Below are 20114 nucleotides of genomic sequence, written 5' to 3'. Positions count from 1 at the left end.
ACACAACCTAATTTTAAAAAAAAATTAAACAACTTCATTTATAAAAAAAAAACAACTAATGTAAAAAAATTAGTAAGACATCCACAGAGTTAATTTTTTGTTGTAAAAAAAAATAAACAACTTCATTTATAAAAAAAAACACAACTAATATAAAAATAATTCATTGCTAAACATCCACAACTTAATTTTTAAAAAAAATTAAACAATTTCATTTATAAAAAAAACACAACTAATGTAAAAAAAATTAATTATTAAACATCCAACTCTTAATTTAAAAAAAAAATAAGAAACTTCATTTCTAAAAAAAACACAACTAAATTACTTAGTAAACATCCACAAGTTAATTTTTTTTAAAAAAAATAAGCAACTTCATTTATAAAAAAAAAACACAACTAATATAAAAATAATTCATTACTAAACATCCACAACTTAATTTTTTTAAAAAAAATTAAACAACTTCATTTATAAAAAAAAAAACACAACTAATGTAAAAAAAATTAATTAGTAAACATCCAACTCTTAATTTAAAAAAAAATAAGAAACTTCATTTCTAAAAAAAACACAACTAAATTACTTAGTAAACATCCACAAGTTAATTTTTAAAAAAAAAAAATAAACAACTTCATTTATAAAAAAAACACAACTAATATAAAAATAATTCATTACTAAACATCCACAACTTAATTTTAAAAAAAATTAAACAACTAATGTAAAAAAAAATTATTTAGTAAACATCCACAATTTTTTTAGAAAATAAAATACTTCATTTGTAATAAAACAAATAATTTACAAATTAATATTTAGTAAAAATACACAATTTAAATTATAAAAAAAACATCACATCAAAAACCCAAACCTCATTTTTCATAAAATCTAAAAAACAAAATAACCAAAATAAATACAATAATTCATTTTAAAAAAAAAACAAAACAATTTCTGTTTAAAAAAATTATAAAAAAAATAAAAAGCAAAAAAAAGAAACAAAAAAACCACTTCCGGAAGAAGTGGTTCTTCCGGAAACATTCCGGAAGAAGTGGTTCTTCCGGAAAGGTCTTCCGAAAATTTAAAAGTTCTTCCGGAAGAGGGCGTCTTCCGGATTTCTTCCGGATGAACCACTTCTTCTGGAAAGTTCTCGGAAGAACCTTTTTCGAGAGTCTTCCGGAAGAAGTGTTCTTCCGGAAGACGTTTGGTTACTTCCGGAAGAACACTTCTTCCGGAAACTTTCCGGAAAAGGTTCTTCCGGAAGAACCCCTAACGGGTCTTCCGGAAGACTCCGCCGTCAGCCATTTCCCCATTTTTTCCGGCGTCTCCTGCTCTCGTCTTCTACCCTAAGGTTCCCCTAATCTAAGGTTCTTCTAACCTACCCTAAATGCTACAACTACAGTGCATAATAAAAGCAAAGGGAAGATTAGGGACACCTACCTCGAACGGAAATGGCGTCCAACCGAAAAAGCAGCAGCTGGGCTCGCGGTGGAGGAGAAGGCTCGCGGAAGAGGTGAGTAAAGGAAGAAAAGCATAAGAAAGAAGAAGTGGCTGAGTGATTCCGAGAGAGGAGAAGAAAACTATTTAAATATTTTAAACTTTTTTAATGAAGGGTAAAATGGTAGTTTCAATAAATTGCTGGGTGCACCAGTAATATTGCTGGGTGCACCTAGCAACTCTCATTCCTTTAACATAGATGTCTGTCCAATAAATCCAAATAAGTCCTACCCACCAAAATAGGAAATCCCTAAGCAATAAGAATAAGAAAGCATTAATTTTATGTGTAAAACCAACAAATAATATTTGTGAATATCACTATTTATTAAAAGTTACATATCAAATGATAAAAAAAAAAAAAACTCCTTTAATATGATTCTGGATACGTCCCTGTTTACAAGTTACAGAAAGGTTCCATCTCCTAGGCCAATATTGAATATGTTTTAATATATTGCTTTCTTAAGTAAAACTTAAAGTGTCGTAAATTGATTATCATATTATATACATTTTGAATTAGCATTTATAATTTATTAACTTAATACATGCTTATTTTTTATTTCTTTAATTTAGATTAAAAAAAAATAAGAAAGTTCATGTATGAGAATTCGAGGAGGGACCTAAGCAGGGATTAAACTTGTACCTCTTGCATTATTAATAAAACATTCAAACCAACTGACCTAATAGATACATTATGTTATAAATAAATAGTATCGTTATATATAACAGACACAAAAATTATATAATGAGTTTTTCAATATATAAAATATATTCAAATTTGTTTAAAATTTAGTAATCTTGTACTTTACAATGCAAAATCAACTATTAAAATTTATTTATTTTTTTACAAAATCAATACCCATTAAATCTAATAATCAACTACTAATGGTGTAAATTCCAGGTGAAAGACACCTAAAATTCTAAAATATATATTGTTTGAAAATAAAGTAATACATTTTTACAAAAGTATCCTTAATTTAATATCAACTCTTAATTACTAGTTTTTTAAAAATTGTTTACAAAATTTCTGGAACCCCACAAAGTAGGGCCTTAACGACCCAATTTATATACTATCGTGATAGTAAAAAAATTTAAAAATTATTTCTTTAGAAATTTTTTATTCATTTACTTTATTTACAAAATTTGATAATTAAACAAATTTGATATTTAATTGAATGATGTATTTAGATGTTTATTATAATGATTAAAAATTAAATAAACATGATATTTAATTGAATAATGTATTTAGATGTTTTTTTTATAGCATTTGATAATTAAATAAATTTGATATTTTTTTACATATGTAAATACATATTAAACCTATGATTTTTATTTATAATTTATATATGTAAACAAATTAATTATTAGATAAAAAATAATCATCACAAAATTTATTATGTAAATTTACATGTATATTAAATATAAATTAGAAATTTTAGTATTATATATAATGACACTATTTATTTATAACATAACGTATCTATTAACTCAGTTGGTTTGATTGTTTTATTAATAATGTAGGAGGCACAAGTTTACTTGGACCATTAATTTTAAATTAAATCGTAAATTATATTTTTGAAAAAAAATAAAAAAAATCCTATGGGCCACATACGGATTGGGAATCTGTAGGCCTAATATGGATTGGCAATCCGTATGAACCTACGGATTGACAATCCGTAAAAAAAAAAACTCATACGGATCGGCGATCTGTATGAGGCATATCCGTATGAGCATGCGGATCGATGATCCATGAAAAAGTGAAAAACATTTTAATCCTTTCATTATGTTGTTGGATGCCCCAACAAAAATGTTGGGTGCCTCTAGAAATTCCCTAGAATTCGAAACCTATATTGACCAATGGTGGTCACTCATATTTAAGGAATGTCATTGGGCTCAAGGTTAAAGGTCTAATTGAATTGTACTTAGTTGGCTTGTTTTGTCCAACAATCATAACTGCTCAAGTGCTAAGCTTAAAGGTGTGGGTGCTTCTAATAGTCAACCTCTATATGGTCAAACAATCCATAGGCCCTCAAGCGCTAAGCTTGAAAGGGATGAACACTTCTAAGTGTTGTTCTATGTGGATAGATAGTCCAAAGAGAAAATACATTGACAAATCCAAAATCCTAAAGTCAATAGAGATGATTTATTTTAAATAATAATAATAATAATAATAATAATAATAATAATAATAATAATAATAATTATTATTATTATTATTATTATTATTATTATTATTATTATTATTATTATTATTATTATTATTATTATTATTATTATTTTATTTAGTCCTTACACTTATACTATTTTTATGTTTTGGTCTTAAGATTATATCTAGAAACTACGTTTTAATCTATACATGTACTTTTAATTCCATTTTAATCTTTATTTCATTAAGTGTATACTAATGCCACCAAATTTTAATTTATGGTGGTACAAAGCCACCACAAATTTATTACTAAAATGATCATTTTTGACAATTTAACAATCCTTATAAATTTTGTGAAGTTTTACCTAACAAAGTTAAGATACAACAAAAAAGACCAAAAGGAATTAAAAATGCATGTGAATGGACTTGAATGTCTAGTTTATGGGAATAGAGATTAAAACAACAAAAAGGTAACACAAGATCAAATGAATAATTAAATTCAATTATTATCATACATATGAAAATAAAATATAAGATGAAATGAAATGTTTAGCTAAATAAACATAAAAGTAACAAATGAGCCAAAAAGATAACAAAATATAAGAAAGGAACCTAGCCAATAAAAGACAAAAATTGCCACCAACTAAAAATTGGGAATAGCTTATTCAAATTATAAAAATAGAGGGAGGGAAATGATAAAAAAAAAATACTAGATATACACTTAGATCTTCCTAAAAGTAAGGGGTGCATTTGCATCCAGGCAATGTAGGTCCGCAATGAAAAAATAGTTTATATAGTGATGTAAAAGGATTTTACATTGCTATACAATAAGTTTTTTTTAACTTGTGATAATTACATTAAAAATCATATGTACTATATAATTTCTAATTAATGGTATATTTTTTAATATTAAATAGAAACTAAACTTAAAGATTTATCACTGTAATGAAAATCTAACGAAATATTAATTGTTATTGTTGTTATATATATTAATGTTTTGGTAGTAGTATTATTGTTGTTATTAGCCTTGAGATCCTGTAAATTTCTTACTTGTATATACTAATTAAATTTACAATATCCTCATTAAGAAACAAACATTTTTCTTTTTATTATATAAGAAATTGTTTAATTGCTTAGTGTTACACTTCATTATTAGAAGTTATATGTCACATGAATTATTAAACATCAAAATCTTATGAAACAGAAGTTGCTTTGATTGTATCGTGACTTCGTAAATATCTCATTATGCTAAGTAGTACAATTTTCTTATATCCTTTGTTCCTGTCTTTGTACGCAAAGTTGGTGTAAATTCAAACATCCAGTAATTTAAATGACCAGACAACATTTAATTATTTGAAACACAATGCATAAATGCAATTATTAGATTTTTAATTATAATGTAAAAAAAAGTTCAATTCTAATGCTCGATCTGTGTAAAACGTAAGATTCAATGATTTACACAAGACTTTTTTATGATGACACAACATTGAATTATAAAACATGTAAAAAAAAAAACACATTGAGTTATAAAACGAATGAATTTATCCCAGGACCCCTTCCTCACCCACCTCCAAGTTACTGTGTCTTTACAAAAGGCACAAATTTGAGTGTATTTGGAACCACATATTTTAATAATTGGAATCGCATATTTTGAGAGTTGATTTGATTTGTAGATAATAATATTTTTTGTTTTGAGTACTCATAAAATGGGAATTGATATAATATTGGTCAGGAGTAGCGTTGATGCCTATTATGTGATATTACTTCCCACTCCCTCCATCCAAACTTATCCAATCAAACGTAACTTTTAAATCCATAATGTAGTTTTACTCTATCCGTAATGAAAAGAGGTGTTGCTTGAGTTTTTTGGGATACAAGAAGAAATACCTAAAAATTCCCTCAACCAAAAGGGCATTTGGACATTCCTTTTGGGTTTTGATGATGTACTTGGCCCGCTAACAAAAACACACCTCAATTGTTACAAGGTAATTGCTTCCTGCACCCTTTTTTGGCTTCCGGATTGGCCAATTACATGCTGGATTGGTTACAACTTTTACATTCCGGATTGGACAATCCGGAAGGTAAAAACAATTATCACTACTTTACTTATATTAACATCACTTGCAATTGCATTGGATGCCCAGTCAAAAAGTCCCATTTGAAATAGAGAGAGAGCAAAGAGGGGCAAAGAAAGTGCAGAACAAAAGCAATGGGCAAATTAATCTCAGCTCATGTTGTCCTTCAACATATACAACCTGAAGTGTTAATCCTAAAGCATTTTCCTCATCCAAATTAAAGAATAAAACACAGCTCAATCAATACCTTAAGGAATATGGAAAACTCAATCAATAGAGAAATTTAAATTACTACTTTAATGTATACGTAAACTATGTAAGTTTGCTGCATGTATCGTTTGCAGTGGAATAATATAACTTGAGAAGAACTTCATACAAAAAAGTCAACTTCCTTGGCCTTCAGAGAACCTCAACCATATGGAAACAAGCTCCTTGTTCGCATGATATTTGGAAAGAAAAAGCAGCCTAGCCACCAAGGCTTTTCACAGTTGATACAGCTAAAGCATGTTGTTTGTATATCCACGAAACTGTCACTGTAACTTATATTTCTTATAGAACAAAATATGCCTTCAATTAGAAGGATTTGGGTAGCTTCTCACTGTATTCAACTATTGCTGATGGTGGAAGTAGGCCAGTGCTTATCTCATGCACTGTTGAGAAGAGAGGGAACAACTCTAGCCACCCGCGATGGCTTAGAACCTCATAAACCTCACTCGCAGTTGAGACACCCTTGGTGCAAGAAAGTTAGATTAATAAGGACATCAAAACTAAGAACACAAAAACCACTACTGATTTTAGAATCGTTGTGTATGATTCTTTCCAGTAAAAAGAATATGGTGATTTGCTTTAATGTATGAAGAAATTCGCATTGATATCAAAATTTAAACTGGGTTTGATTGTTTATAAGCCTGGAATTTTGGATAAAGATAATGAAGCTCAAATTTTATGCACAAAGGACCGTCTTGTTTTATAGCTACTCTTGTATTTAACAAGTTATAGTACATATATCCATCTAATGATGCATTTGTGATTGTATCTGATTCTTAGATTATCTAGCAGTTGCTTTATAGAGTAAGGTCTTGTTTTGATAAACTTCTCCGTAAGCACTGAGAACAAAAAAAAAGTAAAATGAAATGAACTTTTTACACAAGTTAAAATCAACTTATATACCTCAACTATCGGACAAGTTAGATGAGAGAGCTTTTATAAAAGTTAAGTGCATAAGTTGATTTTAAGTTTTAAAATATTGGAAAAATTCAATTAATTGTACCTTCTTATTTTCTTCTTTTATAAGATCCTATTGAAAATTTTATCCCAACAGAGCCTATATATTGTATTATTTGCCATGCTAAGTTTCATGAACATACCTGCAATTTCTGGCCTTGTAGCATTTCTGCTTCAACCTCATCAAAAGACCTGCAGAAAATTAGGAAATATATAACTAAATCAGACATTTTCATTTCCTCACCCTAGAAAATATGGACAAAAGAGAAATACAAAACAACCTCTTCCCTCCATTCCTTGCATAAGCCTCAGCAACTTTCCTGTTTCTTCCACCCACTGCCACAGACAATATGATTTTCATAAGATAAGCAATGAAAAATAAGGTGAAATTAATTAGCTTCCTTACAGCATGTTGTGATAAGGTCAGCTACACCACAGCTCTCAAAAAAAGTGCTGTCCTTAACAGATGGAAACAACAACTTTGAAAATGCCTTCATTTCTCTAAGACCAAGTCTCATGATTGCAGCCTACACATATATAGAAAACCAAATCAAAGACAAATAGAATTTTTCTTTTTCTTTTTTTTTTTCTCTTTTTGAAAACCTTCTGATCATAAAATCTTTTAACCTTACTTTTGTATTATTTCCCATCTCCAGGCCATCGACAAAACCTGTCCCATTTGTGTGTCATTCCTTGATTGTTTGCAAAAATAGAAAAAAGGGAGAGGACAAAGTGCATATACTGTAAAGCAAACCTGCTGCTATGGCCACAACATTTTTCAAAGTTCCACACAGTTCAACTCCTTCAACATCCTGAACCTATTAATTACATAAACACAAAAATCATAAGCTCAAATAGTATCTCTGTTTTACAAATTTAAAAGTACGCATGAGTCATGACCATAACATTCTGTCGGGAGGCATGATGACATTTCCTTGGTATTAAGGATTACTTTTTAAGAGCAAATTCCTCAGTTTCATTCAAAATTAAGGTTTTAAAATGCAATTCGGGTGGCTGTTTTGTCACAGTCCTTGATATTGTGCACAAATGCGGTCCATGTGGCCACACATTTGCAATGCAAACACCCCAAAAACCATGACGTTGCAGCTAAAAGTTGTGAACCATTTTTTAAAAACATGTTCAGAATTACATGTGATGAGAGATATTTCCTAGTTTGCTGCTCATTTATTAAAGAATGTGATGCACTCACAGCTGTCACAATGAAATAGTGAGTATAAAACAACTGAACCCATCTCTCAGCAACTTCTCTATTGAGCCTGTATCCAACAGTTGCTTCACTAAACTTCTCCACAGCTATCTGCACAAACACTAATAATAATTACAACAACCAAATATAAAATAAACAGAAAATTAAAATTACAAGAAAAATAAAATTAAAACTCTAATTTCTTCAAACTACCTCATTTGCTATGTTGGCACCCATTAAAACAGAACAATTGATTCCCAGATGCTGAGAGATGAGACTAGATCATGCATGGGCCTTCCATTTTGACCTCCATCCCTTTAACAAGGGAAATAGCCTCAGAATCTTCCCTTATTTTCCCAACAAGCCTTTTGCATATTCCTTCCATAAATTGATGTGGAGTCACAAACACTAACATGTTGGAATCCTTCACTGCATAATGTACCCCAAAAGTAAACAGTGAACATGTTTTTAACACTTGTAGAGTTTTGCATCCTTTTCTTTGTTTAAAAATTTGGTTCTTTTGGTGTGAATTTGTGAATTTTATTTTTAACCTTATAAATCACAGAATAAATAAATAAAAAACTAAATCAAATACCTGCACTTTCAAGGTCTGGATCTGCAACAACATTTTTGCCAAGCTTGATTCCAGGAAGATATTTGACATTTTCCTGCCAAAAGAAACAGTGATGTTCAATTTCTTTCTTGGTGTGGTTAAAATAATGGTAATATTCACTGAAAAAAAAATAGAATCTCATTGATAATGAAATGAATAGCTAGTCCTTACATTGGTTCGATTGATGACATCTGTGAGCTGCTCACCACTTCGTAATGTCTCCTCATATACCCACATCCTCACTTCATCTGGATTCATCAAAATTGGAAATTTAAGATTCTAAAGGAAAGATTTTTTTTTACTAAGGAAAGTTATGTTTAAGCATAATACAAAAACAAAAAAACAACAATAAAATCCTTACCCCACCAGATATATTTAAAGCATCAAATTTAAAACATCACTCTACACAATGCACTTGTCCGAAATTGAGTAACTCATTAAATTAGTCCATGAAATTACGAGTATCAGTCAATCCAATCTATAAAACTGTAAAAATGTCATTTTAATTTTTGAAATCGTTGATATAAGTCATTTGAGTCCCTTTTTTTTGTTAATTACATCATAATTGTACGATATTGATTCCCACCACATTTTCTAATTGCGCCGATAGGATCCTTAAGTTTTTTCTGCATTTCCAATCACATCCCTCCATCCTGATTCTATCCAATATAGTAGATGTAAGAAATCTTGAGGAACCCAATTGGCGCAATTGTAACAGAAGAGACCAAAATTGCACAATTGCAACAGACTAAAAATACGATTAATTTTTTTACAATTTCAAGACTAAAATAACTGTCATTTAATAACATCAGCAACTAAAATGAACATCATTAGCTACCTAATTTGAAGGACTAAAATTTAATTTTTGTAAATTCAGAGACTAAATTAACCCATGTTCATGATTCTGGAAACTAATTTGGTCACTTGATACATTAACACTTCATCTTCAATCATCAATAAAGAACCTCAATCACAGCACTCAAAGAACAAGAGAATTACCATGGAAGGAGCTAAGCCTGAGGGTGTTGGAGGCAATGAGCTTAGCAGCAACACTGCCCCAGTTGCCACTTCCAATAACAGTGACTTTGGATCTGTGTGTGGCATCATTGACAACACTGTTCAAGAAGTTGTTCGGTGCCACAGTAGTTTCTCCCTCTTGTGGAAGAACAACTTGTTTGGCTTCCAAGGCTGGAGCCATGAAGAAACAACAGAAAGAGAAGTGAGCAATGCAATGCAAAGCAATAATTTGAGCAGTGAAAAAGAAGAATAGAGGCTAAAGGGCAAATATAAGAAGGGAAAGATAAGGGTCATGGGGGCGGAGGTGGCACACCAGTTTCGTGAGAAACTATGTTTCAGAGTTAAATCTTGCGATCCCTTCTATATTTGCAGTGTTTTTGCTGCTCTAGTGGGGACCACTTTCTGAATCTATCCATGCACACCTGTTCCAGATTTTGTTTCACTTCTTTGTGTGAAGTGAAGACTAATCATACCTCAATACTCCTCCATTACATATATTTTATTAACACTTATTATTTGAGAAAATAAGTTGTGTATTGAAAATATAAAAGAGTTTTACAATGTAATTTAATTAGACATTATTATATATAATAAATTTATTAATTTTTATAATAATTAGTTGCATAGTATTTATTTATGTTGAGTAATTAAAGTTCACACAAAGAAAATTATTCACACCCACAAAGAATTGTGACAACACGATAAAGATTACACTGTAGAAAAAATAATAATGAACAAAAGAATTTAGCGTGGTTTGACACTCATTGTCTACGTACACGGAATCGTCTCAAAAGTATTTCAGTATCACAGAAATAATTACAAGATTGTAACTCACCTAAAATTATGTATCACTTCACAAACTCGAGTACTTCATCCAATTATTACAAGAAATTATAATACTTTCACACAAAGACACTTTTCTCTCAAGAAAATGACTTTGTTTCATAATTTCTCTTTTCACACACTCTCTCTTCATCTGTGTCTTCTCCATTAATTCTCTTCTCTATTTATGGTGAAGATTGTCACCAACTATAATAAATAAGTTCTCTTGGAAGTTGAAACAAAAACAACTTTCAATGCATACATTCAAATAGACTTCATCTAATAAAATGTAATCTTCCACTTTACATTTAAATCACCTAAACCTTAGTGGTAAAAATTTAATTCTCATTATGCATTAAATACACCTTATCTTTTGGCTTAGAACTCTATAATTTTCCCTTTCAAGCCAAAAGAGAAATATCCTTCTATCAATTTGAAAGTGAACAAACTCTCCCTCCAATGGATGTATCTCCCAACACTTCTACAACATTAGAAAATTTTACTTTCTTCTTCACTTTGCTATCATGGTTTCTCTTTAAGGCTTGTCCATCCAAATAATAAAGGTTACCTTTATTTTTCTGTCCTTACAACACCAATTGTCTCTCCTTGTACACCTTGCATCCCCACTTTGAACCAACATACTTATACTCTTGTGATGTCATCTCCCTTATAGAAATGATATTGACAACAGTGGAAGGTATAAACCTTACATTAGAAAAGGTTTGAATAGCACCATCATGGAACTTCATCCTCATGCTCCATATGCCTTCAACCTTTATTATTTCACCATTCCCTAATTTGAAATGGCCAAATTATCCATCGGTTTTTAAAGTGTCAAACATCTCTTGATCTCTACAAATATGCTTTGAGGCAACATAATCTATCACCCATTTTGTTTTAGCAATCTTGTCATTTGTTGTCAAAAACATGTTATCTTTATCTTTAACACTTTTTACTACATTAGTTTGGGAGTTGGTATCATCTTTGTTCATATCTCTTAATTTCTTTAAGTCTTCCTTCATTTGTTTGCACCTCACTTGCACATGATCATTTTCACTGCAATAGTAACATTGCATGTTACTCATATCTCGTTGCAGACGCGATTGCGATTTTGATCTTCCTCTTGGCCCATCATGTCTCCTTAAATGATTCCGCCCTCACTCAGACTCCATCACAATTAGTGCATGATATTCATCATCAACATTTTCAATTCTCATCATTCTCTCATTTTCTCTAAGAGCGACAGTCACCTCATCCAACTTCAAAGTTGATCTTCCCACAAACAACGTTTGAACCAAAGCTTTAAAGGACCTTGGTAGTGAGGCCAGCAACAACAATGTCTGCTCCTCATCAAAGAGTTTATCATTTGCATTCAACAATTGACTTACTAGTTGATTGAACTTGTTGATGTCGTCATGGAGATCTTCTCTCATCTCCATTTTGAGTTGATACAACTTCATTTTTAAACAAAGGCAATTGGTTAGCAACTTTGACGCATAGATATCCTCGAGCTTCTCCCACAACACCTTTGGTGTTGTCTCCTTCAACACTTTGTGTTTTATCTTGAGAGCAAGGGTAAACCAAATCATGCTCACAACCCTCCTTTGGATCTTAGTCCACTCGGTTTCATTTATAGAAGTTGGTCTTTCAACTTCTAGCGCCTGACCAAGATCTTGTTGCACCAAAAGCTCTTGAATAGTACTATGCCAAATCATAAAATTTATTTTTCCATCAAACAACAATATCTCAAACCATCGTGTGCTCCTGGCCATAGCTCTGATATCATTGTTTGGTAATCAATGCTCCCACAAATAAAATTACTCACACCCACAAAGAATCGTGAAAATATAACAAAGATTACACCGTAAGAAAAAAATAATTAACACAAAAATTTAGCATGGTTCGACACCTCTTGCATACGTCCACAGAACCATCTCAAAAGTATTTCACTATCACAAAAATGATTACAAGATTGTAACCCACTTTAAATTGTGTATCATTTTACAAACTCAAATTTCCCACTCAATGGTTACAAACAATTATAACACTTTTACACAAAGATACTTTTCTTTTAACAAAGTGACTTTGTTTCACAATTTCTCTTCTCACACACTCTCTCTTCATGTGTGTATTCTCCATTAATTCTCTTCTCTATTTTTAGTAAAGATTGTCACCAACTATAATAAATAAGTTCTCTTGGAAGGTGAAACAAAAACAACTTCCAATGCATCCATTTAAATAGACTTCATCTAGTAAAATATAATCTTTCACTTTATATTTAAATCACCTTAACCTTAGTGATAAAAATTCAATTTTTACTATACATTAAATGTACCTTATCTTTTAACTTTAAAATTCTACAATTGTTTATCCATTATTTTCCTAGTGTTAGAAGTCATGTTTCTCTACCTCATATTTTTAGATAAGAGTATTTCTTATCCACAATTTCATGATAATAGATGTTAAAGTTTTTCTTTGGTGTACAAAAATAACATGTTATTTATTATTGATCAAATTTTGTTTTGAAAAATAACATGTTATTTATTATTGGTCAAATTTTGTTTTGAAAATCATCAAATTATGAGTTTTTTATATAACAAATCTTAACTCCGAATTTTATGAATTTTAATAAATTTTAATCATAAATATAAAGTAAGGAATTAAGAGTGTGTTGCTAATCTATGAATACATTTAAAGCTCTACTTATCAGTGTCATAAATTATTCTATCACCTAAATATGCATGTATATATGGTTCGAGTTATTGCCAAGGGATAACAATTGAATTGATGATTAATTGTTTTGAAATTAAATTCCATCGATCCATTTTCTAGTTTGTAACTCATTGGCCAATGAGATTGTTAACAGAGGTCAACATTGTCACGCCCACTGAGTAATTGAGGATGAATATAACAAAGTTATCCCCAAATTAACAAGTTTACAGTTGAGTAGGATTATTGGAATTCTACACTCAAACGTTTACTTCACAAATCACTTTCAAAGGTATAGCTGAAACGAGAAATCAAACGTTTAACTTTGATAAATATTACATTATTTTTATAATTTGATATAATTTCATTTTTATTAATCTAATAATTAAATTATATCTAAATATTATTAAGATTATTTGTGTTAAATTTTCTCAAAATTAACCAACAAGAAGAAGATAATCAAATTATTCATATTTTAATATATTTTAAAATGTTTATATTATGTTGATTTTAAACTATACGAACGAATTAATAAATAATTTTAAATTAATATAAAATTTTACATATGTGTCATATAATACATATGAAATGAACTTTCAATCTAACGATGAGTTTTAAGAAAATATTATTTAAATGATAATTATAAAATAGTGTAATAAATATCAAAATTACACTGATATAATTTAATTCATTCTCATGATTCCGTGATATTATTAATCTCTTGTGAAATATATTTAACCATTAGTAAATTTATATGATTATAAATATGTGTAAATATCATTATTTTTCCTGATAAATTTTAAGTATAGATCCACGTAATTGTATATAATTCTTTTCTTTTCTTAACACTAATAGATAAATATATTTTACCAAGTGAATAATAATGTCATGAAATTTTTAAAATATCTAATAATTTTATCTATGCCTTAAAAGTGATTATCTTTAATCTTTAATATTGACAAAAAGTTGTGACATTTTAAATATTTAAGCGATTAATTTTATAACAAAATTAGTTTAAAATTAATGTAATAACACATCTATTTTTATATTATAAATTAGAATGCATAACTTAAAAAGCAAAACTCACATTCACTTTCTCAATCAGACTTTCTTAATATTTTTTTTTTCTTTTCTTTAAAGGCGCATTTCACAGAATAACCTTGCAACCAGCCAAAAACAAATTGTCAACTATTTTAAGCTACTCTTTTTTTTTATCTTCTTAAACATATTTTCATTTTAATCTATCCTCTTTCACTTCTACTTATAAATTAAATTTCAATTAATATTTTAAATCAATATATTTTAATATAATTTATCAATAAAAACTTTATATTACAACTTAAATTGTTTATTGTAAATCCAAAATATAATCTATATATTCAAATATATTTATTTATTATGAATTTTAATTATAATGTAATTTATACATTGAAAATATTTATTTATAGTAAATTTCAATTATATAAAAGATTATCTACGTACTAAAATACTAGGTAATATCTAAAGTATTTAGAGTTTTTTCCAATATCATTTCCTCTCTCTATATAATATAAATATAAATATAATATGATTTTAATTAGAATAAATTGATATATTAATATTTTTAATTTTTATAATAATTATATTAAAAGTAATAACGGGATGGTTTAAATATAATTGATCGATAATGAAAAAATTATATCAAAATTAAACTCTTACCATTTTATGAACTTAAATGAAAAATTTAAGAATTATTTAGAATTGAATTTTCATGGATTCTTAATATAAAAATTTATACACGGTCAACTATTTACTAATCATCTTATTTTTTTTTTTTTGTTTTGAGAAACTACTAATCATCTTATAATAACCTTTTAACCATGCATACATATAATGATTTATTATTAAAAAATAGTATGAAAACCTTTAGAACCCAAAGGGTTGGTACAACAGTGTAAGGTTTCACTGTATTCACATGAGTGAGAACAGTCTATTTAATGGGAGAACTCATGTTTAATTTCCATCGTGTGGAAAATTTTCTTATACCCGCAGTAATCACGTATTGCGAGCGGGATTAGTCTTTGACCTAATGGATTGGGGACATCCATGATCTCTGACCTAGAACAAAAAATATGAAAACCTTTAGAATGTTTTTTCAAGCAACTTTTTTTAGGCTTTTTTTAACAAATGAAAACCTTTAGACTGAAAACACATTCTAAATAAATTCTAAATTTATAATTTTTCATGAAAATTTGAGGTGTCAAATTAGTTGATCAGATTAGTCCGATGCAAGAATTGAATTGGATTTTGATAATTTTAGTCCGAGTTTATTTTGATCCGATTTTTCATTGGCCCAAACTAGATTGACCCATGATGAGTTGGACCAATCTATTGGCCTTATTTATTTTTATTTATTTATTATTTTTACAATTATTAAAATTATAAATTATATATTTAATACTTGTGTTGTTAATGTTTCTTAATTTTTTATGACTAACACCAGTATATTATTGTAATTGATGCATTCTATTTTATAATTATTATGCATTATATTTTACTGTTTATTGGATATATTTTTTATTTTAGTTTACAATGATTAAGAATATTTTATTATCTTGATATATAAAATTTATTTTATTTTATTTTTTCCATAAAAAAGTTAATTTATTTTTATAATTTTAAAATTTCTATACTTTAAAAATAAAATAGATCATGTGTCAACCTATTTAATTTTAATTTTTTTTAAAAAGTAATTCACATGTCAATCTATTTAACTTACAGCCCGTTAAGATCAAGCTAAATTAGCAAAATTCCAACCCGCCATTAAATTAGTTTAGTTTAAAAATGTGTTAGTTAGATGAACTCAAATTGGTCAAACTAACCTAAATTGACAACTCTAATAAAAAATAGGGCATTGTGATTGTCACTACCTAATTTGTTATTGGCACTACCAACCATAGCTATTTGACCCTTTTACCCTTCTCCTTTCCTCTCTCACTTCTCCATCACTCTTTCACAATGCCTTCAACCCTTCTCCCTTCCTTTCTCACTTCTCCATCACTTCTCTTCTCTCTTGGCAAACCATCCAACTTTGGTAAGTTTTTTTTAACACAACATAATCACGATTTTGTTGTTGTCTAGGTTTGGACTCACAATGGAATCATGATTTCATTGAGTATTTTTCTTTCTTGCTGAAATATTTGTGTCATATTTTTAATTTTTCCTAAATGGTTATTTGCACAGAATACATGGATTGCAATACATTTTTTGCGGATGAAGTTACAGTTCCTCATGGTTTTGGAACACATGCTTGATGATAGACAAAATGATTTGTATCATCCCAATCAATCAGATGAAATGCTTGCAGATTATGATGGTTTAAGAAATCAACATTAAGATCCCAATAATGGGTTGAACAATGACCCCTCAACCTGATTACCCTGACTTTTCCAATCATTTCACAACTGATGAGATATGTTGATTAGGTGATGAATGATTTTATATTTGTATATGTGTGTTGCGTAAGTGAAGAAAAATATTTTGTTTTAAGGTTTTTGCAAATCGAGATGATTTGTTGCGTTGGGTTTGAGATTTGGGAAAGAGACTTGGATTTTTTTTATCATCAATCATAAGTCAAAAAATGGGAGGATAATCTAAGTTGTATTAGGTTGTGAATATGGAGGAAGTTGCAAGCAATAATACAAAGATAAGTTAGTTTGAAAGAGCACTCAAACCATAAAATGTGGGTGTCCATTTAAATTAAAGGAAAAGTTTGTCAAAGAGGTAGGTTAGAAATTTTTTGTTATGTGTTGTGTTCACAACCACAAAGTGTTGAAAATAATGACGCATGAAATCACAAACCAATAGGGGAATGAATTGGTTTTAAAACAATTTTAGACCCAAAGCAAAATTTTTCGCAAAACCTTTTCCTTTAATCCAGTCAATCCAAGAGAGTAAGATGTGTTGTAAGCACCCTTATGTTTTTTTTAACATAACTTATGGTTTAAACAAAGATACGAAACAAATATAAAAAATCAAGTGTTAAGAACCTTAACCAATAAGCAATAAAGAGTTGAACGAATAGAGAAAAAGATTCACACACAATTTATATTGGTTTGATTTCTAGAAAATTTGCATTAAGTTGATCCATAGTAACCCACTAGGACCTTTCTACTATAATCTTTGAGTTATAACTAAACTCACAAGCAAATGCATACCATAAAAGCCTAAACTCTTGAAAACCTATCAAGAACTAAACCTACATGTAAAAAATCTACGACGTTCACACCATTGAGAAATCTACTAAATGAAAACCAAAGTCAAAAGAAAATGCACACCATAAATGCATAAACTCTTGAAAAACTATCAAGAACTAAACTACATGTAAAAAATCCACTACATGCACACCATTGAGAAACCTACTCAATGAAAACGAAAATCAAAAACACAGATCAAGGAAAGATTTCACTTTATATGTGAACGATATGAAAGTTTCAAAACATTTTCTTTGTAGTATCAACTTTCCTTCATGATCCTTTGCAAAAATCCATTACATCCAATGTAAAATGATGTTTCTAAATAAGGATCAAAGTGGTGATGGTGCTTAGATGTTTAAAGTGCTCTCAATGAAATCCAGTGTAAAATATGAGAGAAAAAGTGTCAGAGACAAAGTCCTTTGAAAAACTCATTTTTATAGCCTCAGAACGAATATAGTCGATTGTCCCTTAGAGATAATTGACTAAATTATTTTTCTCATTACCTGGGTTTCCTGATGAACAAATAGTCAATTATGTTACCATATAGTCATCTGTTTGTGAAAACAGAAACTCATGAAACTTGATATAGTCAATTAGATACTAAAGATAATCAACTAAATGTGAATGAATCTTAAGTCTACTATATTAGCATATAGTCGATTATATTGATGCAAAGCTGAAACTTAGTGATTTTAAAGCTTACGTTATGAGAGTTTCAACTCTTCAAGGCTAACAACTATGAATCCATGCAATTCCAATCATTTTGAACATGCTGAATTGCATTTCCTAGTCAATGATGCATGTATGCATGATATTGTGGAAGCAATGACTTCCAAGATTATTTTGATGATGCCAAAGAATCAAGAATTAAGCAAGTTCCAAAGAATCATGAGTCAAAAAGCTTCAAGAATCAAGTTTCAAGATTCAAGAACAATCATTTTCAAGATTCAAGATTCAAGAACAATCAAGTTTCAAGAATCAAGATTCAAGAACAATCAAGATCAAGATTCAAGAATCAAGAGAAGACTCAATCAAGATAAGTACTAAAAAAGTTTTTTCAAAACATTGAGTAGCACAATAATTTTTCGCAAAATCTTTTACCAAAGAGTTTTACTCTCTGGTAATCGATTACCAGAAGATAGTAATCGATTACCAGTAGCCAACATTGTTTTTCAAACTGATTTACAAAGCTGTAATCGATTACCAATGTTTTAAAACGTTAGATTTCAAATTTCAAGAGTCCCAACTAGTGATAAAACATTTTCAAATCATTTTAAACTTGTGTAATCAATTACACAATACTTGTAATTGATTACCAGAGTTTCTAAACATTTTGATTTTCAAATTTAAACATGAAGAGTCACATCTGTTGATGTGTAATCGATTACACTATGATGGTAATCGATTACCAGTGACTAATTTCGAAAAATAAATTACCAAAAGTCATAATTCTTAAGGTGACTTGTTTTTGAAGATTTTTCGAAAGTCACAATCTTTAAGTGACTAGTTTTCAAAAGAGTCACAACTTTTAAAGTGACTAGTTTTTCAAAAAAGTCATAACTTTTAAAGTGACTAGTTTTAAAGAAATTGCCAAGAGTCACAAACTTTAACTTGAGTCATCAAATGATTATAAATATGTGACCATGGCACGAATTTCAAATACTAAAAAAAAAGACTGATTCCTTTCATGATTAACAGATTTCTTTCATAGAGTTTTTGTTCAATACTTTCTCTTCCAAGAAAAGTTCATTGTTCATAAACCCTTTGTGTTTACACAAAGTTAGTGAAACATTGTTGGGACATGCATATTTTGGTCGTTTAAGCAATGAAGAAAAAAATTATGCTTAGTCAAATGACCAAAAACATGGTGAAGCCTAGTCAAATTTTGTTGACAATCAAAGAAAGATCAGAAAAATTTCAACACCATTAAGACCGTATACAATGAGTGAAAAAGATATTGACGCGGACAAAAGGGTCCAATAATGGAGGTGCAACATCTACTAAAGTTGATAGAACGCGATCAATATGTGTATTGGTTCAAAAGATTGGACACTCAAGATGTTGTCAAAGATATAATGTGGTCTTATCTAGATTCAATCAAGCTATTAAATTCATTCCCAACAATGTTGATTTGTGATACTACCTACAAGACAAACAAATATCATCTTCCATTGTTGGAGATTATTGGTGTGACTTTGACAAAGATGACCTTTTCTATTGCATTTGCTTATTTACAATTTGAGAGGAAAAAATTTTTTTAATGGAATTTATATAAGGTCAAAGTATTGTTTATGAAGGATGGTGTGTTGCCTCAAGTGATTATCACTAACAGAGATCTTGCTTTGATTAATGCGTTGGAGATTGTCTTCCCTTCTTCAACTAACTTGTTATGTGAATTCCATATTTCTAAGAATTCCAGAGCAAAATACAAGATGCTTGTGACTAAAGCAGAAAACTAGGAGGTTGTGATGAATGCTTAGGCAAGCTTGGTGAATTCTACTTGATGGAAGCTTGCTTGAGAAGCTTCTATGGAAGCTAGATCTTTGAGCTTCAATAAGGTCTTTCAATGGTGATTTTTAGCCATGGAGTT

General features: G+C 29.3%; 1 pseudogene; it reads right to left on the bottom strand.

Moving 5' to 3' along the window:
- Positions 1 to 5832: 5832 nt before the first annotated feature.
- Positions 5833 to 10108, bottom strand: LOC100785639 (glycerol-3-phosphate dehydrogenase [NAD(+)]-like; annotated as a pseudogene).
- Between the last annotated feature and the right edge of the window lie 10006 nt (positions 10109 to 20114).

This window comes from Glycine max, chromosome 5 (genome assembly GCF_000004515.6).
Source record: "Glycine max cultivar Williams 82 chromosome 5, Glycine_max_v4.0, whole genome shotgun sequence".
Taxonomy (NCBI): domain Eukaryota; kingdom Viridiplantae; phylum Streptophyta; class Magnoliopsida; order Fabales; family Fabaceae; genus Glycine; species Glycine max.
The sequence above is the reverse complement of the archived record's forward strand: the minus strand, read 5'-3'. Positions and strand labels throughout refer to the sequence as shown.